The 17,743-nt window shown below is 42.7% G+C and overlaps 1 protein-coding gene across 7 annotated transcripts in view; it reads right to left on the bottom strand.

The window, feature by feature from the left end:
* Positions 1-15,962, bottom strand: part of HELZ (helicase with zinc finger) — a 150,038-nt gene extending 134,076 nt beyond the window's left edge. For 3 of the 7 annotated variants that reach the window (XM_027080418.1, XM_027080415.1, XM_027080421.1), the window contains exons 1-3: positions 15,916-15,962; positions 14,542-14,597; positions 10,513-10,569 (exon numbers count right to left, since the gene is read on the bottom strand). The gene's annotated coding sequence lies outside the window, so the exon portion shown is untranslated. Of the gene's footprint in view, positions 1-10,258; positions 10,493-10,512; positions 10,570-10,923; positions 11,016-14,541; positions 14,598-15,915 lie in introns of those variants that run through there. The other 4 variants (XM_027080417.1, XM_027080416.1, XM_027080420.1 and 1 more) reach the window with 3 other exon arrangements.
* Between the last annotated feature and the right edge of the window lie 1,781 nt (positions 15,963-17,743).

The raw sequence follows: 17,743 nt of genomic DNA, 5'->3' as shown, positions 1-17,743 counted from the left end.
AATTTTAAGAATAAAATTTTTAAATTATTTTTAAAATATGAATCCCAATATCACAATGGACACGGTTTTTAAAAACTGGAAAGAGGGGCTTCCCTGGTGGCGCAGTGGTTGAGAGTCTGCCTGCCGATGGGGGGAACACGGGTTCGAGACCTGGTCTGGGAGGATCCCACATACCACAGGGCAACTGGGCCCGTGAGCCACAACTACTGAGCCTGCGCGTCTGGAGCCTGCGCTCCGCAACAAGAGAGGCCGCGGCAGTGAGGGGCCCGCGCACCGCGATGAAGAGTGGTCCCCGCTCGCCGCAACGAGAGAAAGCCCTCGCGCAGAAACGAAGACCCAACACAGCCAAAAATAAATAAAAAATAAATAAAAATAAATAAATTTAAAAGGGAAATCTATACATTTCCCTTTCTGCAAATGCAGGTTTTCAAGGCAAGAGCAGAGCCTCAGAAAGAATGTCTGCAAACAGAACAATCACTAGTTCACTAGGTACAAAATGTAGGATACTTTTGAAGAATCCCATCACAGATAGATAACTGGTCCAGGACCAAAAGTAAATACTGGAAGAAAAATGAAGTCAACAGTGTACCACCGAGGTGGCAGGCAGACTGGCCTGGACTAAGACATGTTCAGTAATAGATAATAAGGGAGGTGATTTGTAAGCACCATTCTCGTCCCACTGTGGACTTCCTTCTGCAACAGTGTAAGGATAACCGCCAGATCATCTTGAAATCAAGTCATGAAATATACTTTTATATTTTTAAAAATCAATTATTGTCCTAAATTAACTTTTCTTATTTAGTCATGGTCCTCTTTTACTTCTAAAAAATTAAATCTTATTTGATTAGAGACAGACTTCAAAAAATAAAAATAAACTGTGATCAAATAGCAGGAACAAACAGTAGTAACTAAAATTTCTTCAATCTAAACTGAAGATGATTTCTGTATCTCTGTCTTTTACATTTGTCTCCATTAGGGAAAAAAAATTATCTACCTCATAATTAACTTGGCTGGAATGAATCAGACTGCATTTGTAAAGGTTTCAGAAGACCAATGAGCTGTGCTAAACATTACCACTATCCACCTGAGCAGAAATTACTATACATAAGTTTCTTTACATAACGAACAAAACAAAAATTTAAACAAAAGAAGAACTACTAGAAAAAAAATTAGAGATTCATTTTTTTAAGTCAGTAATTTGCCTTCAGTCAGTAATTTGCCTCATACATTATTATTTTCCCTGTGGAAACCCAATTATTATCCTGAAAACAAGACCACTTTAGAAAGTAAATGCATTGTGACAAAAGAAAGAAAAAGCAGATTGATACATTATTAAAATAACTCACATGCCATACCCTGAGGAGTAAGGAAGCCATGGCAGAGCAGGCCCCCTTCTCCTCAATGGACAGCACAGCTGTGGGGAAGACACTGCAGCTAGCACAAGCATGTCACACTTCCTCAGGGAGGAAGCAAGTTACAGACCACTCTAGAGAGGGCGCCCATAAACTGACGGCCATGCTCATTACCCAACGTCCAGGCCACCCACAGGCTGACTGCAACCCAACTTTCCCACCATTCCCACACAGGCCCCAGGGACCGTCAGGCCTCTGAGGCTCTGCCAATGCCCTTCCCTCTACCCAAATATCCTTTCCCTCCTCTCTCCGGACCTGAATCCTGCCCAGCTCTAAATGAACACTTCAAGGCCTATTTCCCTAAGAATGCCTCTCTCAAAACCAAAATTACTTCCTATAGAATGATCTGCCTCTTACTCATCCATTATCTTGGATTAAATACATCATGTAAGATGCCTTATCTGACGAACACAACTATTTTATAAATAGGAGTCATGTTTTATATCATCTATATCCCCATGACAACCATTCAGCTCACTAAAACCATTCAATAAATACTCTAATTGAATTTCCGAAAGAGTTGACCTAAAATAACCTAAATGCCAAGCATTCCAAGAACTGTCCTGAACCAAATTCACTTCTCATTCGAATGCCAATGTCATAGACAGGGATGTTGTATTGTCTTTAAATGTACTTGCCTTTATGCAAAACTAGAATCTCTGATGAATCTATGGGACACACATGTAAAATATTCTGCAAAGTAAAAAAGCTTTATTTATTGTACTGTGTTTAATATTCAGCCAGACTTGCATTTTTCTCTAAAACTTATAAAATTACTGAGTATGCAAGAAGCATTAGAAGAGAGACTAAGTCTATTGAGAAGAAAACTGGAAGCGAAGGTCATCAATCATTTTCTACTCTGAATAATCTCTTTCATAAAGAGGTAAATTCTCCTAAATTCCAGAATGAATGGAATTCAATACAGCAAAGTAAAATGCTTTAAATACATAAAATAAATATCTTGATGGACCTTCCACCATGTGTTTTAGTAACTTAAATTATTAAAAAAAAAAACCCTAAATTTAAGAAAAGTTATATCAAGAGCTAAAATTGAGATTATTTTTTTCCATCTATTACTTTGATTTTCCTGGCCCATTTTTGAGAATGGTCAGCATTCTGGATCAATAATTCCAAATTATTTCTTGAAGAGAGATTCCTCCCAAGTCATTTAACATGCTTACTAATCAATAAAGTTATGAAAAAACAAAAAACCCGTATTTATGAAGCAAGCAAATTATATTAAAAGACTGACTTTGAGAAAAGGTTGCTGCTTGCCAAGAAAATTTTATTATTATAAAACATTTTCTGTCATTTGTATTTCTTCATTTTCCCTTCCAGATTATCTGTGTAGCCTTGTAAACACATCATAATCCAAAGCAGTTGAGCTTTATAAATAAAATGTAAATCAACGCAAGAGAGCCAACTGCATAATTAACACAAAAGCATACCGGGCTTCCCTGGTGGCACAGTGGTTGAGAGTCCACCTGCCAATGCAGGGGACACGGGTTCGTGCCCCGGTCCAGGAAGATCCCACATGCCGCAGAGCAACTAAGCTCGTACGCCACAACTACTGAGCCTGCGCTCTAGGGCCCACGAGCCACAACTACTGAGGCTACACACTGCAACTACTGAAGCCCAAGCACTCTAGGGCCTGTGTGCCACAACTACTGAGCCTGGGTGCTGCAATTACTGAAGCCCACGCACCTAGAGCCCGTGCTCCGCAACAAGAGAAGCCACCACAATGAGAAGTCCGCACACCACAACGAAGAGTAGCCCCCACATGCCACAACTAGAGAAGGCCCACGTGCAGCAACAAAGACCCAACACAGCCAAAAATAAACAATAATAAAAAATAAATAAATAAAGGCATCATCACATAAAAACAAATAAGGAAATAATTTTTTAAAAAAAGAATAACTGGTGGGGCAATGGTTAAGAATCCGCCTGCCAGTGCAGGGGACACGGGTTTGAGCCCTGGTCCGGGAAGATCCCGCATGCTGCAGAGCAACTAAGCCCGTGCGCCACAACTGCTGAAGCCCGCACGCCTAGAGCCTGTGCTCCGCAACAAGAGAAGCCACCACAGTGAGAAGTACACGCACTGCAATGAAGAGTAGCCCCTGCTTGCCGCAACTAGAGAAAGCCCGCACACAGCAACGAAGACCCAACTCAGCCAAAAATAAATAAATTAAATAAATAAATTTAAAAAAAAAAGAAACTAAAGAAATAAAATATATTTTGGGGAGAAATAGGAAAAATTATACATGGACTTGATATCTGATAGTATAACTATTAGTATTACTGAATTATCTTCTTAGGTTGTGATAATGGTATTATGTTTATGAAGAAATATGTCCTCATTCTTAGGAGACACATGGTGAAGTATGAATGAAATGCCATCTAAGATGTCTGCCACTTACTTTCACCTGGCTCAGGAAAAAGAAAAATTCTAGCTATTTGACAGAGAAAGAGAGACAAGGCAAATTATGACATAACGCTAACAATTGGGTATTAATTATACTATTCTTACAACTTTGCTGTAGGCGTAAAGATTTTCATAATATAAATTAAACTAACAGTTTTCTTTAACTTAAAAAAGATTCAAAACCCAAACTAATCCAGAAGTTACAATCTTCTCGTAAATATATTTTATTTTATGCTGCTTAATTCATCTCCTCCAAATTAAAAAAAAAAGATTGAAAAGGGGTGACTTATTTTACATAGTAAGGAATTATAGCTAACATCCAGGAGTAATATTTAGGTTTCCTTCAAATTGATATTGAATACAGTCTTTTTAATCATCTGAGCAGTTTATACTGATCTTGGGCTCATTAATTGCTAACTTACCTAGTTTTTTTAAATAAATATGTTTATTTGTGTGGGTTTTTTTTTTTTTTTGCGGTACGCAGGCCTCTCACTGTTGTGGCCTCTCCCGTTGCGGAGCACAGGCTCCGGACGCGCAGGCTCAGCGGCCATGGCTCACGGGCCCAGCCGCTCCGCGGCATGTGGGATCTTCCCGGACCGGGGCACGAACCCGAGCCCCCTGCATCGGCAGGCAGACCCCCAACCGCTGCGCCACCAGGGAAGTCCAATATGTTTATTTGAATACAATTACCTTATCCCTTAAAGAAGCCAGAAAGAAGATTAAATAACCCAGAAGACACAGTTGGAAACTGTAAAGAGGTATAAGAAATAGAGTCACTGGCAGAAGAGAAGAGCAGATCTCTTACAAAGCTGCATTCCATGTACCCTGCCTGGGTCAGACATAGTTCATCTTGAGCCAAAGATCCAGTAGACACCCATCTGCCCAAAATGCCTTTTTCCAACTGAGAAAGAAGTGAAAATGCTAAGACATATGAGAACATTCGTTGCTGTCTACAGCTAACTGAATTAGAAATCTTTAATACCATTTCTAGTCCTGAAATTCTATTATTCTATATAAAACACCTTTAAAAACAAGTATATATTATCATTTCACACCCATTAGGATGGCTACTATCAAAAAAATAGAAAATAACTGTTGGTGAGGGTGTGGAGAAATTGGAACCCTTTTACATTTCTGGTGGACATAAAATGGTGCTACTGCTATGGAATACAAATACGGGGATTCCTCAAAAAATTAAACACAGAATTACCATATGATCTAACAATTCCACTTCTGGGCATTTCCCAAAAGAACTGAAAGTAGGTACCTGAACAGATATGTATACACCCAAGTTCACAGCAACATAATTCACAACAGCCAAAAGGTGGAAGCAACCCGAGTGTCTATCAAAAAAATGGATGAATTTTTAAAAATATATTTACATACAATGGTATATTATTTAGCCTTAAAAAGGAAGAAAATGCTGCCACATGCTACAATATGGATGAACCTTGAAGACATGCTAAGTGAAATAAGCCAGTCGCAAAAAGACAAATATTGTATCAGTGCAGTTACATGAGGTACCTATGGTATGAATGGACCCTATTCAAATTCTTAGAAACAGAAAGTAGAATGATGTTTGCCAGCTGCTTGAGGGAGAGGGGAATGGAGGGTTAGTGTTTAATGAGTACAAAACTGCAATTTGGGAAGATGACAAAGTTCCGGAGATGGATGGTGGTGCTGGCTGTACAACAATGTGAATGCACTTAATGACACCGAATTGTATGCTAAAATGATTAAAATGGTAAATTTTATGTTATGTATATTTTAACAATATTAAAAAAAAACCCACAAGTATGCAAGCCGTAATACCCTCCTAACCCTCCTTAAAAAGAGTGAGACCCATGTCCTAATCCCGATGCAAACTTAAGGAATGCTCACTGCCCATTTCCCAATCTTCCCTGCCCATGAAGGAGAAACAAGAGCTGGCAGGGCAGCGCCAGAGCCAGGGGCGGGAAATTGGTCCTGATGTTCGTCCCAATGAATAAACTCAGAAAAGCCAAAACAGAGGGTAAGGCCCAAGGTGACTGACAGAGGCAGGCCAGGGAAGAGAAGGCAAAGGCAGAAGGAAGGAAATCCTTGAGAACATGGGCAGCTGGTGAGACTGGGAAGGGACACCACAGCTGTGCGCAAAAGGAGGAGCAGAGAACAGGGGAAATCAGAGAAGGGAACTGCCCCAAGGTAAGGAGAGAGCAGCAGGAGAAAAAGAAGAATTGTAAACAAGAAGGGCTTCATTCAAGAAGCCATTCTTCCCAAGTACCAGCAGGAAAATGACTTCCTTCCACTGAGGTGGCCATTTGTATCTAAAGAAACCAAGAAAGTTGGTGAAGCCTATAAAAAGTTAGGAAGAAAAATACTTGTCAATGTAAGAATATTAATATACCCCCATCCACAGAGAACTGTGTACTGCCATTTTTTTCATTTGTTTTTGTCTTTTTTCTCCCACAAGAAGAGAACACTTACTTGTTTAGGGATAATTTCAATCAGGGCCTACCTTTTTTATTTGTATCAAACACTAGTACGCCATGAATGAGCTGAAGCGTTCTAATGGCACAGGGGTAAGAGTATAGGCTTGAAGCCAGCTCTGCCTCAATATGAATCCTGGCATTGTGACCTGAGGCAATCTGCTTAAACATTTGCTTTGATTTCCAAATCTGCAAAATGGGAATAATAACAGTGCTACACTTCAAGGCATTGCTGCAAGAATTAAATAGGGTAAAATATGAAAGCACTTAGAACAGTGTCTGGCCCACACTAATCACTATTAAGGTATTAGCTTCCTATTATACTCCAGACCTAGAACATGAGCTCCAGGAGAGCTGAGATTTTGTCTGTTTTGTTCCCTGTTGAAGCCTCAGGTACCTCACATAATTCTTTGCTGAATAATAAAAATGTACTGAATGCCAGCAACACAGAAGCCCAAAGGAACAGCATCACCTTTCTGTTATTACCAACAACTAAAACCTGCGTCACTTCAGGCTCACAGTTCACAGAGGGTTTTCTACACCTTATCTCAGGTGATTCTGTGACGCTGCCATTATTACCTCCGTCTCACAGACAAACGAAGGCTCAGAAGACGTAAGTGATTTGCCCAGGAATTCTGGCAATTAATACTACTTCTGTTCACTCTAGACCCCCACCCAGAAAGCTCAGAACATACCCTACTGAACTGTTCAATCCTCCTTAACTACAGATACCCAGAGTTCAGGTTCACCAAAACACTCTATCCGATTTACTTCAATATAACTGATGGAGAGGGAGGAAACAGATGAAACAGCATTAGTAACTATTAAAGTTGAACAACGGGTACAGTGGGACTGATTATACCCTTTCCACTTCTATACATCTGGAATTTTCCATAATAAAAAAAATGTAATTAAGAAATAAACTCTTCACTCCCAACATAAGCTCTGCCACTTCCAGCTTCCTATTGAGCACACCTGGGTGCGAGGAAAACACCGCAGAGAAGATTCTCAGTCTGAGGCAGTGAAGAGAGTGCTGGACTGGGAATCAGGCAGCTGCAGTCTACACTCTGCTTTATCTAACTGTGAGACCTCACTGGTCCCTCTAGTTCCTCTGGGCCCTGAACTTCCTCATCTGTTCCTTCCAGGGTTAAGATTCTGATTTCACCTTTCTACTAGTTCCTTAAACTCACAAAACCAAACTCGTCTTTTCTCTATCCTAAACCCCTAAGGCCTGTTCTTCCTCCTGACTTCTGTATTCCTGCTGCCCCATTCTGCCAGCCATCCAACCATAAAAACCTCAGCATCATCTCTGACTTGAGACATAGAACTGACTGTTCGCTTCCCCTCCTACCTAATCAGTCACCACATCTCTCTGTTCAACCTCCAAAATACCTCTTGACTCCACCACCTCCTTTCATCCCCAAGTACACCAACTCAGGCACTCATCATCCCTCACCTGGAGTAATACCAGGAACCCAACTGAAAACGCTGTCTCTAGTTTCTCCTCACTGACAATCCATCATATTCATTCTCCAAAACCCAGTCATGACCTCTCAACAGCCGCACTGTCCGCTACGTTCCTTCATGTAACCCAGGGTCCGGGTAATTTGGATACGCAGTTTCCGGACAGCCACCTCATTTCCAACACCGCCCCTCAGCCTTTGCTCAAGCTACCCTTCCCTCCAGAATGCCCCCTTCTTGCCATGGCGCCTCAATTTCACAGTGGTGCAATTTAAATGCCACCTCCTCAGTTGAAGTGTTAGCTTATATCCCCAAGGGGGCAGTATCACTCCCTCCACTGAACCCCTAAGCACCTTGTCTGAACCCCTCTTACAGCACCCTTCAAATTCCTATTAGTCCTTTCTTGTTTTGGTGCCCCTACTCTCTCTACTAGATGATTCGTTCCTTGTCAGAGGAAATGATGTTTTATTCATCTTTGTATCCTTCAGAACAGAGCTTCTCAAAGTGCCGTGGCACTGTGGTATGCCGTGAATGAGCTAAAGACGTTCTAGTCAGTGATCCCCTCAGCCCTCCACAAAGCGACTTCAGAGCCAAAGTCCCAACAAGTCAAGCCTCTAGCAGCCTCCTCCTTCAACCAAGTATATGCCATGATGACTTGAGAAGCACTAAGAGGACGCAACACGTGGTACACATGGATGCGTACTAAACATTTGCCGAACTGAATCTTGGAATAACTCACCTGTTCCCCTTCAACCACTATTCTCAAGAAAATTTACCATCTAGACTAGACTCTCTCTGAACATTCTCACTGAACATGTTCTGATCATCTTTTTAATAAGCACCTGTTTATTAGCTGGTTATACGTGCCTTACCATCCAAAGCCCACATCGATAGTTTACTGATTAAAATAGCAAAGGATATGAACAAACAATTCACCATGAAGAGACTCAAAGAGAAAAATTCAACGTTATAGAACAAAGAAGTACAAATGCCACTTTACACTATTAAATAAGCAAAAACTTTTAAGGAAAAAATGTATTTATATCCAGTTGTGGTGAAACAGGTTCGTCTGTATATCTGTTAGTAGTACAAACTGGTATAACATTCTTAAAAAACAGTATGGCGATATATATCAAAAGCCATAAAAACATTCATACCATTTAACACAATAATGCATTCAAAAATTTATCCTAGAGATATAATTAGCCAGAAAAAAATACAATATCTACAATAACATAGATTCAAGTATTAACTGAAAACCAGCCAGCAACATAAACATCTAACATAAAAAGATTGAAGTAAATTACTGACGGCATGACTTGATGAAATATTTTGCAGTCTCTCAAAGTGTAATCATGTCAATTAAAATTGTGACAACTGTAACATGGAAATGTTTCATAATCTAATAAATAAGAAAAATTCAAATTATATGCATCATAATTAAAAATGAGTACAATAATATATATGTGTGTGTGTGTGTGTGTGTATATATATAGATATAGATATATATCTATACATATATTTTTTTTAACAGAATGCCAAAAAGAAAATCAACTGTTTTAGGGGTAATAACCCAAATACTTAACAATTTACTTAATAACAGTTCTTAAATTATTTTGTAATTTAAGAGAGAAAGTTCTACCATACTGAGGAAACTAGGGGTCCCAGGATGCAAACTCGATATACTCTCAGGAAGAGGACCACACCTCTCTTTTACTGCTCACTTTGGCCTTAACTGAGAATGCTCATGCACTTCTTATCACAATGACCTATGACAACCCAGACCCCAGCTTTCCAAGGACCAAGAAACCAGCTCAACTAGTCTTCTGATCACCCCCATGAACCTGCGGGGGATGAATGTGCAAACTACCCTAACTCAAGAAACAACAATGTTTTACTTTAGCAATCAATAAGTAGCCAAGCCTAAGTTTAATTATAAACCCTAAAAGTATATAGCATTGTCTCATTAAAGTCTCTGGGACTAGTATTAAAAATGTATCAAAAAATAATTTTAGCACTGATGCCCCACAAGGACAATATTAAAACAGTCTTCTGTTTTTCTGTAGTATTACCGTTTTCTTAGTTTAATACTGAATGGCCAAGATACTATAATGGACCAAGAAGATTACTAACTGTGAAATAATAAATACTCAAGACTAAAATGGTATTCTTAGGGCATTTCAGCAAAAAACAAATAATTTGAAGGACTAATACAACCATTAAGAAAAAAGTTTAACCTTTTGTTTCCTCTGATATGTTCTTGGCATCTAGATCCTCAAAAATGCAGATATATACAGTCATTCATGACAATACACACATAGTAGGTAACAGGAGAAACAAACAATTTAATACTTAACCCATTCATCAGAGCACTGGGTGACCAACACTCAAGAATGCTGACACAAAAACTGAAGGACCTCTGAAGATCCAATCATATGCAGATAGGTTGAATCCCTGTGCAGTTACTCATTCAAAACAGAAGTGGAAGATTAACCTACCCGCACTTCTCCTCAAACAAACTGACAAAGCGTCAGGCAGTCTGTTTGGAGTAGGTTCACCATCATCCAGTCTGCTCCAGAAGTAGCCAATTCAGTCAGGTCACCACTGCTGCACCAGTGCCCTACTTCCTCCACCTTGTCCCACCTCATCTTGCTGACCAGACACCCTCCTCTAGATTAAGTCTCTTTTGTCTTTTCCTCAGGCATTATCAAGTTCTTGCTTTGTAAATAAGGCTCTCCCAGACCTTACTCACCTGCAGTTCACTGCACTGGGTATCACCCAAATAGCCCATCAGAGCTCTTTATAATTTCTGAAAGAGAGAGAAGGAACCTTTTAATACATACTAGAAAACACCACTGCTGATGTATCAGTTCTGAAGCATTTGTATCCAGTGGTCACAGCATATGGTCCTTTGGTCCACAGTACTTCAATAAAATGTAGCATAACCAGCCAGGACCAAGAGTCCTGAGATAAGGGTCCAGAGATAAAAGTTTGGTTTAATGTTGCTACTAATCAGCTGTGTGACCTTGGGCAAGTCACTTGACTTCTCCAGGCCTCAATTTCCTCATCTGGAAAATAAGACAGACTAGATAGAAGCAGCAGAGCATACTGCAATGGAAAGAGAACGCCCTTTCCAAGGCACAACGCCAGCACCACTACTTACTAGTCTTGCGACGTTATGTTCGTTAATTCACATTTAACCTAAATTTCCTCTGCAAAGCAGAAATAACAGCTATCTTGGAGTTGTTCTGAAAACTAAAGGAAAGATAATGAGTTATAACAAGCCTATAGTAAGTATACTGTGCATCTCATCATAAAATTCCACAGATGATAATTACCAACATTACTCCCAGCCCTAAGGTTATGTGAATTCAATTTCCAATTATTTATTTCCTTACAAGATCAACAAATCAAAACTTTACCAACCTGACAATGCAATTAACTGTTTGAGTGTTTCACTAACAATTCAATTACAGTTATCTTAAACTAATGGAAGTTTAAGATTATCAATATTAATTAACATTACAGGAAATAAGGGCGGAATCCCTGCCTGACATCTAAACGGGTACAGTGGCCATGCCTTCCCTGACTTCTCCCTCTGCTTTCACTACTGCCCGGGCACCTAGGCAAGAGAGGTCTTCCAAACACCACGTAACACCAACTGCTTTCTACGGTCAGATTAGGGGGACACGGCTAAAGATGGAGGAAGGAGAGCAGAGGCTTTTTATCTTTTTTCCTACATACACTTAGCACTGCTCCGATCTGTTTACCATAGCATGCATCAGTTTTACATAAAAATAATAATTTTTTTAACTATATTAGTTACACATATTGCCTACTGAAAGGAAGCTCGCCTCACAGGAATATTTTCACCACAAGGAGAATATCGACAGAAGAAAGCAAAAAGGCAAATTCAGATGTTCCGAGAACACCTAAAATATGGCACAGAAATAACAAAAATCACAAACATTCACACGTCACAATGGTTTACTCAAAAAAATTTGCCGTGCATTCTTTGAAGAACCTAATGATGAATCAGAGTTTTGGAGAGTCAAAACAAGTTGAACACACAAATTCTGGCTTTACCATACAACTTCCTGCCCCTGGAGAAACTGACCCAGTACAATTTACACCAGGAAACAAGTTGGTATGACTCTTCAGTAGTACGCTGAAAAACTTTCAATTTGCTTTATACAATTGGTAGCTTTTAAAATAAAGATATATACATATATAAATATACATGTACACATATATATACATATAAATTAAAAATCTTCATGTTATATCTACTATTTATTTTTGAAAGAGGAATATTAACTCTATTAAATTCAGTGTAGCTCAAAAGGATAATCTCAGCCACCGGGGAAGTGACAGACCACTAAGTTTTACGCTGCTCCTAGCCAATGCTACCGAAGCCATCCCGACTACACCCAGCAATTTAAATGAACTACAAGCTGCTGTGGCCACACTCTCCACACATATCATACTTCTCTCCTAGAAAACAATTCAAACTATTACTTAGAAATCAAATTATATTTGCGTGTATACTTATCCAAGTTTATGGAAATAAACAGCCATAACAATTTGTTTATAATTTTTTAAGTAGCTCCTCCCCATCTCTTGTTTACCGACAAGTTGATAAACTTGGCCCCAAATCTACTATGCATTTAAAACTGCTACGCATTTAAAACAACAGGCAAAGGACCTTACTTCTTGTGCTGGGCCTGCATTTAGAATCTTAAATATAATTTGATAATTATATTATAGACTATAGATAATTATAGACTAATTTGCATTTAATATCAATACCATGCCTACTTCTTAAACAGAGAACAAAAATGCATGTGTAAGATCTGGTCTACTTATTTGTAGGTCCCTCTGCAATATTCTTAGCCTTTCATGAATATGCTCTATATTTTTAAACTACACAAGGCCTTTGCAAGTAGGAATGATTTCCCCTGTTATTTTGGCATCACTCCCTTCTCCAGTAAAACACTGGACTGTCCATAAATGTATACAGACTTTAAAACAATGTAGATTGAATACTTATGGTATTAGAAATGAAACTTCTTGCTAACAACTGCAAAAATCAAGCACACCAGCTGACAGAGGCACTTACTGACGCCCCAAAACTCCCGCCTTACCTAAAAATAGTGTCCCAGCTTCCCAGCCAAAAGGACAGACTAAAAAAGCTGTGTCTTCATTCAGCTCAAAGACACAGACCCCCGCTTCACCACAAACTTCAATACTATGGCATTTCCCACTTTAGAATGCTTCGTGTGACAACCTGTTCGGTGGCCAACCACCAACTTCACTTTGAAGTGAATACTAACACTTCACATGGTCTACATGTGTGAAAATTGTGGAAAATGTCTTGACACAGCTCAGGCCAAACAATACTAGCCACACAAGATTACCTATTTCTAAATATTCCCTTTTGGATTATAAACAAACATCTCCATAGGCCCAAAAGTAGATCATTGGTTCTTTCCACAAAGTAATATGTATTAAAAAAAAAAAAGATAAAAGGTACAGTTTGGGAGGTCTAAGGCATGAATATGCCTCCATCTGTAAGCTGAAAATAAATAAATTTTAAAATCCATATTTGCTCTGCTAAGAATAAAAATAAATGTAATACACACAAGCACTTCTGAGTTTCAAACACAAGCAAATGTGGTGTGTGCACTTACAAAAAGATCTTGGTTTATGTCCACCTTCCTCTCCCAAGTTTTTTTTTTAAGGCAAAAATGTCAATTGTATGCCTCAATCTGGAATAAAATAAAGCACAGCTTACTCTTCTTAAACAGATGTGTGATAGAGATGAAAACTTTGTGAGTGGACTTCAAAATTCAAAGGCTACCCAGATGTGTTAAAGGAAAAAAAAAAAAAAAACGCTGCAGTAACCAATCTACCATAACAACTTACATTTTCTCAATAAACCATAGTAAAATATTTTACAGACACACTCACACACACTGTAGTATAGTACATCTACGATGACTAAAATAAAAAATAAATAAAAAGATATATTTTTAAAGTTGAGAAAATTGCTTGTGAAGAATGTAAAATTAGCAAACCACTCTCCTTCTCACCAGTACAGAATACTGACTGCTCATTGACACTATATTAATAATGTTCTATAAATCCAAAGCCTTATAAGTTAGATTAAATAAAGCAACACTCTGAATTCACACACTACATGTGACCAGAAGATAATGACAAGCCAGTCTCATCCCTAATAACCTATAACCAAAATGCAACACTATCATTTTTATTTCCAAATAATTATGAGAGAGACAAGCACTGTTCCATTTTTCAGAAAATAAAAGCAGGATGTGCCTGAAATAACGCTTTCCAATGGAAAGGGTGTACTTTACACGAGTCCCACAAACTGCAGACATACAAAATCCACATACACAATCACTAACACTCAATGCAGACTAAGTGATGGACACCAAAGCACAGATAAAATTAAGACATTCAATTAAAGTTACACAAGGGAATTTAAATAGGCAAACTATAATTACCCCTGGTGAAGATACTAATCAAGGATGGCTGCAAATAACACTTGGCTCTGGATAAGCTCCAGTAGCTGAAAAGTTTGGTATACTTGACACAGTTGTCCTTTCCAAATCTAGTCCTGCCTCTACTCCCATTTGACTGAGTGAGTGATTTGGAAATAAAGATGGCCCCATCAAATTACTTAGTTTCAGTCTCACCCTCATGACTTGATTAAAATAAAGAAGGAAAAAAGGTAAATCATTTTTAACTGCAGTCTCACCTTACACATCTCACCAGCACTGTAGTTCTTTAGTGATCAATTACTTCATCCAATTCCTGAGATAAACAGAAAAGTATAATGTGTCTATACAACACCAGTAAGAGACATGATCAGTAGCAAACATTCTATCAGCCTGAAGTGAAAGGGCATATAAATTTCAAATGGAAAAAGTTACCAAAATGGTATACAGTATGCAGCTTTGTAAATGAGTCTGTTTGCTTTACTTTAAAACAAAAACATTTCCTCTCTGTGTGATGAAAGAATAATTATAAAGTGCTCTTAAAATCCAAACATAAAAATGTCATATCTGACTGACCTTACTTTCAAAACATGAAATGAAAAAAAAGGAGAAAAAAGAAGAGATGAAGGAGAAGAAACCCATTCATAAGAGTTTAAGAGAGGGCAAAATTAACAACTAGCCAGGACGACGCCTTCCTCCCCCCCCCCCCCGCCCAACTCCAGGAATCCACTGTCTCTGGAGTTCCACATCTATGAACGATTTGCCTGAAAAGTGTAAGTGGTGAGGGTGAAGGAACAACAATTTTGAGTTTCAAACAAAACCTGAGGGTCTCAATCCAAGAAGAATCCTAAGACCCTGATTTCCAACCCTGGCTGGAGGATCCTCAGCAAAGGGGAGGGTGCAGAAGCCTCAAATAATTTGGGGGGAGAGCAATCAAAGTTCCTTAGATAAAACTGCGGTCCCTTAGCTCAAGAAAAGGGAAGTCTTGAAGGAATCTCCAGGAAAGAATCCTCTGTTTTTATTTTTGTTGATGTGCTTGTGGGCCAATGAGAATTTCCGAGGAGGGGGCGGAGAAAGGGGGTAAAGAAAGTAAAGCTCAGGCAACAGCCCTCGGCGGGGGAGGGAGGGGTGCACCCCTGACCCACTTTTCCCCGCGCCCACCCTCCGGCCCCCGCCCCACCCCGCGTGGAAGTCCGAGCCCAGAGGGGGCAATCGAGCGGGGCGTGGGAGGCCTGCACGCTCCCCACCCCCAGCCGCGACCCGGAGGAGGCGAGCGTGCAAGGCGGCTCGACTCCCCCTCCCGGAGTGCCGTGGGCTGGACAAACCTCCCTCAGGCTCGCGGCCGGGGTCTGCGAGGCCCCCTCCACGGCCTGGGCCGAGGGCTCCGCGGCCCCCAGCGGAGGGGAAGGGGGCCAGGGAGGGGAAGAAGCTGTAAACAGCCCCAGCGTCCGGGCCTCGCCTCGAAGAGCCCCGCTTCCCAGGCCCCGCCGCGGGCCGTCTGGGCCCCAGGCCCGCCCCGGGGCCGCCCTTCCCGGGACTCGGAGGACCGGAGGGGAGTCCGGTCCCCTCTCCGGAGGGCTCCGGCAGCTCGCGGAGCGGTCCCAGCAGCAGAGAAGGGGGAAGTCAGGACTTACCTGTCATTACTTTCTACGCCATCTTGGATCCACTTGTCAACGTCCCCACAAAGCATTATGGGTAAGAAAGAGCCTTTAAAGTGACTCCCCCCCTCCCTCGGCCTCGGACTCCCGCCTCCCGCCGCCGGCGCCGCCCCTCGGGCCGCACCTCCCGCCCGGAAAGTTGCCCCGGGTGGCTGGGAGGCCCAGGGGCCCGCAGCCCGGCCTTCCTCCCTCCCCCGTACTGTTTGCCTTTAAAATTCCCCCCCTCCATGTTTAAAAACGTGGCTTTGGGTCTTTCCCGTCGCTCCTGCCCCGGCCTCCCTTCCCCCCACCCTTCGCCTCCACGCCGGTTCCTTGTACCCCGCCGCCCTCCTGTCCTGGCAGACACCCCACGTCTGCATTTAATCAGCCCGAGGTTTCCCTGCTGCTGGCAGCAAAGAGCTGCTCATTGATTTATTTATGCGTCTGTTATTGCTCTAGATCTTCGGTGCCCGGAGGCGGGCTTCTGCTTCCCGCCCCCGGGCAGCCGGGGGTCGCCCTCGGGGACCCGGAGCCCGGCAGCCCTGCAAACCAACCGGCGCTCTGACTGCCGCATCCGCGGATGTAAAGATGCCTCTGTCCTGCCAAACCGTTCTGGGGCCGTCGGGCTCCGGAACCTGGGCGGACACTGGGTCCCCGAGCCAACCGGCATCGCAGCGCGTTAGGGAGGGGGAGGGGAGTACTAAGCGAAAAGCAACTTTTACCCCTGTTGACTCTCCCTTCCGCTGTCTCCTCCCCTCGGCCGGTAATGCGATCCGCGACCCTCTAGATGGGGACCCCACCCCTCCCCTAGGAATGTGGTTTTGGGCTCTGCCGAATCCAGCCTTTTACAGTCCGGGCTGCTTGCGAACTGGGACTTCCCGAGGCAGGTAACTCGGGGGCGCAGATTGCGAGCTCTGGCCGGGGAGCAGAGGCGCGCCAGGGCTCGAGGGAGGGTCCGGGAGAGGGGCCGGGGCCGGAAGGAGGGTGCGCCCGCCGCAGTCCACCTGCCGGGTCCCAGCCGGGCGGCGAGCGCTGGCGGCCGGGCGAGCGAAGGACCGCGGGCAGCACTCCGGCCCAAGGCTGGTTGGGGGACGCTCAGGTCGCCTGGCTGCGACGGGGCGCGCTGGAAGTAGGGGCGCCGAGATGCTAGCCGGGGAACCAAGCGAGCGACCCCGCAGCCCACGCCCGTCGCCTGGGCCTCTGCTCCTGCCCGAGGGCTCGCTGCAGGGGAGCTGAGCCCTCTCGCGATACTCGCCGCCCGTTTTCGGTTGCGCGGGCGAGCACAGCATCCGCCCGCGCCCTCGCGCGGTGGTCCCCTTGCCCCGGGGCCCGTTGGTCAGTCTGCCGCACTCTCACCTCCCATTGCCACTGGTCTCTGCTTTGCAGACTTTGGGGGCCTACTCTGGTTGCTTTTTTGTTTCCCCCAAGCAAATTTTGACCAAGAGGTGTCCAAGGGAAAATTCCTCCAGGACACCAAGACTTGCGAAATTGTATTCGGTATAAAATGCTGTTGAAAGGCTCTGAAATTAGAAGAATGCACAGGCATTAAAGCCCTCCTTCGGTGCACGGGGAGGGCCTGGGACCTTCGGGTCCACCCAAGGGTTTTATGCTCCTCCAGACCCTACGAGAAGCCTCTCTCGAGGAACCTGGACGGTTGCTGACAGAAGCCCTGCCCCCGGGGAGCTAAAAACTCCACCAGGCAATTGTCCCGGCCAAGTGAGAAGAGTGGGGTGTAGACTCATTAAGGGGTTGGCCCGGGGTCAGCAGTGAGGGAGGGAGCGAGGTGGTGAGTCACTGCAGGCCTGCTGAGAACGCAGCGTGCCGG

The sequence above is a fragment of the Aethalodelphis obliquidens genome, unplaced genomic scaffold (assembly GCF_003676395.1).
Source record: "Aethalodelphis obliquidens isolate GAN/ISIS:26980383/991018 unplaced genomic scaffold, ASM367639v1 scaffold44, whole genome shotgun sequence".
NCBI lineage: Eukaryota > Metazoa > Chordata > Mammalia > Artiodactyla > Delphinidae > Aethalodelphis > Aethalodelphis obliquidens.
Note: the sequence above shows the minus strand (reverse complement) of the source record. Positions and strands in the feature narration are given on the sequence as shown.